This window comes from Leuciscus leuciscus, assembly GCF_965113295.1.
Source record: "Leuciscus leuciscus genome assembly, chromosome: 3".
NCBI lineage: Eukaryota > Metazoa > Chordata > Actinopteri > Cypriniformes > Leuciscidae > Leuciscus > Leuciscus leuciscus.
In genome coordinates this window covers 17,283,613-17,290,274 of record NC_138727.1, presented here as the reverse complement: position 1 = coordinate 17,290,274, position 6,662 = coordinate 17,283,613, and positions in this window count along the sequence as shown.

The window sequence follows — 6,662 nt, the reverse complement described above, 5'->3', positions numbered from 1 at the left end:
TGAGTCCCAATGACCCTGAGAGCTAAGCTGGCGGGGGCCTTGTACCTCTGGTAGCGTCAAGCAAGCCAGACAGGTCAAAGGCGAGAGACCAGACGAAACCCAGTCCATCCTGCTAGCCCGGCAACAGGGGCTGGTATGCTGAGTATCAGAGCGCATTTTCTGTCACAGCACCTGAGTCGGTCTGTCTCAGCCGCCCGGTGAGCAGAAGAGCACCTTGCCAATGGTCACGGGGCAATAGACCTAGTCAGCTGGTCACTGCAGGGCAACTCATAACTACACCAACCGTCACATACCTGTGTTCCGTTGGAATCTGTAGCATTGAGTCCAGAGGTGGAAGTTTGACCTGGCCTGGGCACGCATCCTTTCACTTAATTTTTGCCCGGGCGCTCTCTACTATGAGCATCTCATCTTTCCATTATGACGTCTAACATTCAGCCTTCACGACTGGCAACTCGGGAGCACTCTGTCCTTAAGAGTGCTGTCGTTGCTCGACAAGGTTTGCGTGTACGGCAGGCGTGACCTGGTCGTCATCCTGCATCCTCCATCGCATGCTGGAATGTGTGTTCTCTTGGCGTTAGTTCTGACATGGACTGCGTCTCACCTCGTAAATCAGCCCTGATTGATGCAGAACTACTCCGACTTAACATCTCCATCGCTGCCCTGAGTGAAACCTGGCTGACCGGTGTTGGCTCTGTCCGGGAAAAAAACTATACTTTATTCTGGAACGGATACCCAGACGGTGACAGACCAATGCACGGTGTTGGCTTTGCAATCCAAAACAAGCTACTGTCCTCAGTGGAAAAACCTGTGCCAATCTCCTCACGTCTCGCCTGCACACAAACTGTGGCCCAGTTACAATCATAGCCACTTACGCCCCTACACTGACTTCTGATCTAGATGTAAAGGAATCATTCTACAATCAACTGAGCGCCATTGTTCAGAAGATCCCCTCAACCGAACGTTTGATGATCCTTGGTGACTTTAATGCCCGAGTGGGTGCTAACTCTAGTGCATGGCCTGACATTCTGGGAATCCATGGATATGGCAACATGAATGACAACGGTCAGCGCTTACTGGAACTTTGCAGCACCCACAAACTCTGTGTCCCCTCTTCATTCTTTCAGGGCTCAAGCTCCTCCAAAGTCACCTGGCGTCATCCACGTTCTAAGCGCTGGCACCAACTTGACCATGTACTGGTGAAGCGTGAGCATTTGAAGGAAGTAACACACTGCCGATCACTGCACTCAGCAGATTGTGACACTGATCATGCCCTTCTACGTTGCAAACTAAGGATGGTCCCAAGCAAGTTTCATTACGCCAGGTCCAAGCCTACTCCTCGTCTGGATGTTTCTGCAACCCATGCTCCTGTGTCGCATCATGCGTTCCAGGAACTACTTGCTTCCAGCTTTGACTCCTCACCTCCTCATGCGGACATCACGGCTGCCTGGCAGCACTTCCACTCTGTTACCACAAAGGCTGCATTCTCCATCTTTGGAAAGCGATCCAAATCCCAGCCTGACTGGTTCAAAACCCATGCCAGTCTGTTCCTACCTGCAACTGACTCTAAGCGTTCAGCCAGACTGTCCTACCTGCAGCATAACACTCGCTCAAATAAGGCAGCATTGAAGCAGGCATGCCGCAATGTCCAACGGGTCACTCGCACAGCCGTGGAGGCTTACTGGAGCACACTGTTTGATCGTATTGAGTCAAATGCATCCACTGGAAACATCCGAGGTGTCTTTGAAGGTCTGAAAGAAGCCTTGAGCCCAGTCCCTAAAAAAATCCTCTCCAATCTGTTCCCTATCAGGCGAACTTCTGACCGATTTGGATCGATTTCGATCTCAATTGGCGAGATGGGCAGAGCACTACAGCCTTCTCTGTCCTCAGCCTGTCACAGCCAACATACTGGCAATAACTGCTGCTGTTCCTGAGCTCCCCCCTATGTCTGATCTGGATGCAGAGATTACCATTGAGGAAGTCAAATCTGCAATTAAAGCACTGAAAAATAACAAGTCTCCCGGAGCTGACGGCCTCCCCCCTGAGGCTTATAAGGCAGGCGGTGATGTTCTTGCCTCTGTCCTACATCATCTGGTTGTGATGTGCTGGAACAGTGGATATCTCCCAGATGTCCTTAGATATGCCAACATCATCACCATCTATAAAAACAAGGGGGACCGTGCGTGCAGACTGTAACAACTTCAACTTCAAAGACTTGGCTGCCCTCCAAAGTTACTGAAGGTGATCACTGAGTTTCATGGGGGCATGAAGGCAACTGTACAGTCTGAAGGCACTCGCTCTGACGAGTTCCAGATAAGGTGTGGGGTAAAGCAAGGATGTGTCCTTGCTCCTACCCTCTTCGGAATTTTCTTCTCTGCCCTACTATGCCGTGCCTTCCCTGATGAGTTGGGTATCCTTCTACACACCCGCAGCTCAGGAAAACTGTTCAATCTGGCCAGACTGCGGGCGAAGACTAAAGTACGCCATGTTCTGATACGTGAGCTGCTTTATGCTGATGATGCTGCCTTTGTTGCCCACTCAGAGGCAGATCTACAACTACTCTGCTCATCTTTTGCCGCTGCATGTCTAGAGTTTGGTTTGCAGATTAGTCTCAAAAAGATAGTTATCCTTGCCCAACCTGCAACCCTAAACCCTACAGTATACATTAACAACACATGTATATCTGTGGTAGACAAATTCACCTACCTGGGTTCCACAGTATCAAACAACAATAGCCTTGACGCAGAGCTTGACATGAGCATTGGGAAGGCATCATCAATGTTTGGAAAATTGAGCAAGCGTGTCTGGCACAACAAGAACCTCTCATTGCTCCTCAAAGTTCGTGTATACCTTGCATGTGTACTTAGCACCTTACTATATGCAAGTGAGACATGGACAACATACACGAACATCGCCTCAACGCCTTCCATTTTCGCTGCCTTCGCTCCATACTGGTTGTATGCTGGAAGGACCATGTGCCAAACTCTGTCATACTTGAGAGAACTGGTTCCAGTGACCTGCACACCATCCTTCGTGAATGCCACTTCCGTTGGACTTGGCATATTTATCGAATGAATGACACCCGCCTCCCAAAAATCTTGCTATATGGCGAGCTGGCAAATGCCCCCCGCAAACATGGTCGCCCCCATCTACGTTTTAAAGACGTAATTTAGAGGGATCTTCAGGCCTTCTCCATCAACCTGGACAACTGGGAGGCACTTGCAAATGACAGACCCAACTGGCACGCAGAAATTAACAACGGCCGCAGGGACTCTCAGGAGGCCTACAAGTTATTTCTGGAAGAGAGACGCTCAAAACGAGAAGCAGTTCGTCGCACTCGACATGAACGGCCATAGTAGTAGTAGTAATTAGGAGTTTATTGAGGCAAAAGTCATAGTTAATAATAGTGAGAACCGGACCATTGTGACCAATGTGACCATACTGCATGTAGGCCTATGTATATATACACACGCACACACACACCTGGATTTTACCATAAATATGAACTTTAATGTGTCACTGTTTTGTCACTGAGATTAAACAAGTTGTGAACAAAGAATAAAGTTTTTATGTTTAGGTACCTTTAGTAAAAGTAAAGTTTTAACTGCTTTTCACTGTTATCCGCGAAGTTCTGCAGTTATGTAAACTTGTGTAGGCAAGTTACTCAGCTCTATTCTGTATAGTTGCTTGCATAGCAGATCCAAGCAGTCTCGCCCATTATTCATTCCTTACCTATTAGCATAAACCTGATCAATACTATTGATCAGATAGGACACAGGAACTGTATGGCAGTTCTCCTGTTGGCCCAGAGGGATCTCAGAATGCCTAAAACAGCAATACTATCTCTCTGAGGGATGCTTCTCTCATTATTTCCCTGAGAGAGGGTGAGAGTAGCATTGATATGTGTTTAATTAAAGCTAAAAATACACATGCGCTCCAGTCTCCCAAGAGAGCTGACACCGATATCTAATTGAATGCATTAAACAACAGCACAAAGTTTTCACAAACGGGCAATTACTTTTGCACTTGACTGTTTTGGAGTCTTGGCTGACTTGGGCATGTTAGTCACTTTCTTTTTAGATGGTTTCTCCCTCTGCCTTTTTTTCATAAAAGTTCCGATAGTTTCTTTCTTTCTTACTCTCTTATTTCTTTCTTTCAAAATGGCCATGTGAAAATATTATAGTCTAGCAAATGAAAGTGAACATCAACAGAGGGCGCTGTTGAAACATTTTATGTTACATGTTGGCTAAATGGACAATAAATGTTACCTTATGGAAGACATTTAGAGGAAAAGTTCTTAGAACTTTATAAATCAGCTCTTATGTACAAAAGCACATATGTATAATTTAATTGTACTCATGTTCCACACATTTGTATATCATTGAGACTCTAATTTTAAACGAGGCAGCATGTTAACTGACATAGAATATTGTTTTATCCCATTCCCTAGTCAAAGTGTGATGTCTAATGTTCATAATGTGCCTACATTATGAACATAAAGGTATTAATCCAAAATTTTAACAAAAGCAGTCCTGTGGATCTCAGCCGTGGTACAGAACTAGTGCCAAGTGGATAACAGATACATAAACTCTCCCAAAAGAAGACAAAAGTTGGAAGGACACAAAAGAGAAATCAGAGACTGAAAAAGATATAGCCAGGAGATAAAAGTGGTCACATGCTACCTCTGCATATGTGTGTGTGTGTGTGTGTGTGTGTGTGTGTGTGTGCGTGCGTGCGTGCGTGTGAGAGAGAGAGAGAGAGAGAGAGAGAGAGAGAGAGAGAGAGAGAGCGAGTGAGAGAAGGCTACATGTGTATGTGAGGCAGAATGTGTGTTATTGAGGCAGCATTGCTTTGATTCGAGAGCTGTTTCAAATCCTCTGCTTCTTTCCGTTCTCTTCCCTCTTTCTCTTTTGTTCTTCTGGGTGGCCTAACCTTCTCTCCTTTCTCCAAATATCCTTTTATCACTGGGCTGTGAACACCATCCTAGTGTGTGTGTGTGTGTGTGTGTGTGTACAGTATATGTGTGTGTGTGTGCAACGAAAGAATAATGAGTGAGATTCGTGTTTGTGAGCATCTGTCTGTTTGAGTGTATGTTAATGTTTGTGTATGCAGTGTGCCTGTGGGATATGATTGTATGTATGAGTGTGAGTGTGTGAGAGAGAAAGGGGGAGATGCTGGAAAGGTCACTGGGTCCAGAATATGTTTTGTGATGGTAATCATGGGATGTGATCGTCCCATATTCCTCTCTTTCTGTCTTTCTCCTTTGAAAATAAAATAAAATAAAATAAAATAAAATAAAATAAAATAAAATAAAATAAAATAAAATAAAATAAAATAAAATAAAATAAAATAAAATTTGTAGCTGGACCTAAATAAAATTTCAAAAGTGTTTTTGTATAGCCTTTTTAGAACTCAGGGTCTATTTATTTTAGAGTATCATAAACAACAAGAACAATTAACTGGAGAAAACTAAATTAAGACGATTAAGATTAAAGATAATTATTAATAAACTTTTGTCATTTATTATTTTCACATTGTGTTTGATGAAACGGGCAAAAAATCCCCATAGATTTGCATTGAAGGAGATCCCTGGTTCAGAAGAGACTGATGGATTGGACTTTTTCGCGTTGGGACAGTAAGTAATCTCCCAGAACACCCAGCAGCTTGCTAAAAACCACTCAGAATCATCCACAACCTGGCAACCACCAACAACAACCCCCGTATGACGGTAAGTTTTGGACCTCTCGCATTTTATTTATACAATGCAAAAATCTAGTTTAGTTGTACCTTGGCTTGGGTAATAGTCTAAACTTTGGCATTCTTTGCTATATTGTTGGAATGTGTTATAATCTTTTGTTTTTGACCTATGCATGTGTGTGGCTATGCCTGACTCAAGCAAAGCAGCAATTACCCCCCCAAAAAACACCTCTAAACTATATCTATTAATCATGATACATGCTGGGCTACTGTAGGGAAATCCAGCTGTCTTTCTGTTTGTGTGTGTGTGTGTGTGTGTAACTGATTCTCTTTTTGATCTGATCCGTGATCCTGCATCTCTCTTTTAATTTAAAAAGCACAGTGTAACCTCTTGTTCTTTGTCTTTGTAACAAAAGTCACATCCTGAATACAATGTTAACTCTGTGAGTGTGTCCAGCACACCGAGGCTGCATTTGCCCAGTGGCTGCGGTGGAGTCTGACAAACAGATGCCCTAGAGGCGTTTTCATGCGACTGTTGGACTTTGAGTTTTATATATTAGAACAGCTGCTGCTGGGGATCAGCCAATCACAAAGATGAGCAGTCACCTCCACAGACACCTCACACAGACCCCGGCAGAACCCTGCCACAGCCAATCAGAGACAGCGTGTGATAGGTCACTACCCCAGGCACATACACACAAACACGTGTTTTCACATTTTCACACTCTCTTTTTAATGTAACATTAAGTCCATAATCACTTCTGAGCCTCATGACAAGAAAAATAGCTACATAATAAAACACAATATATATATATATATATCAGTGTATCACAATATGTATATGCGCCAAAGAATGGATTATAGCAATTCTAAAAAACATATATATTTTTGTAATGCACTGTGATTTGAAGCGTACAAAGATGAACATGGAAAGAAGTGCACAGCAAGTTTTCTTCCTTTTTATTGAT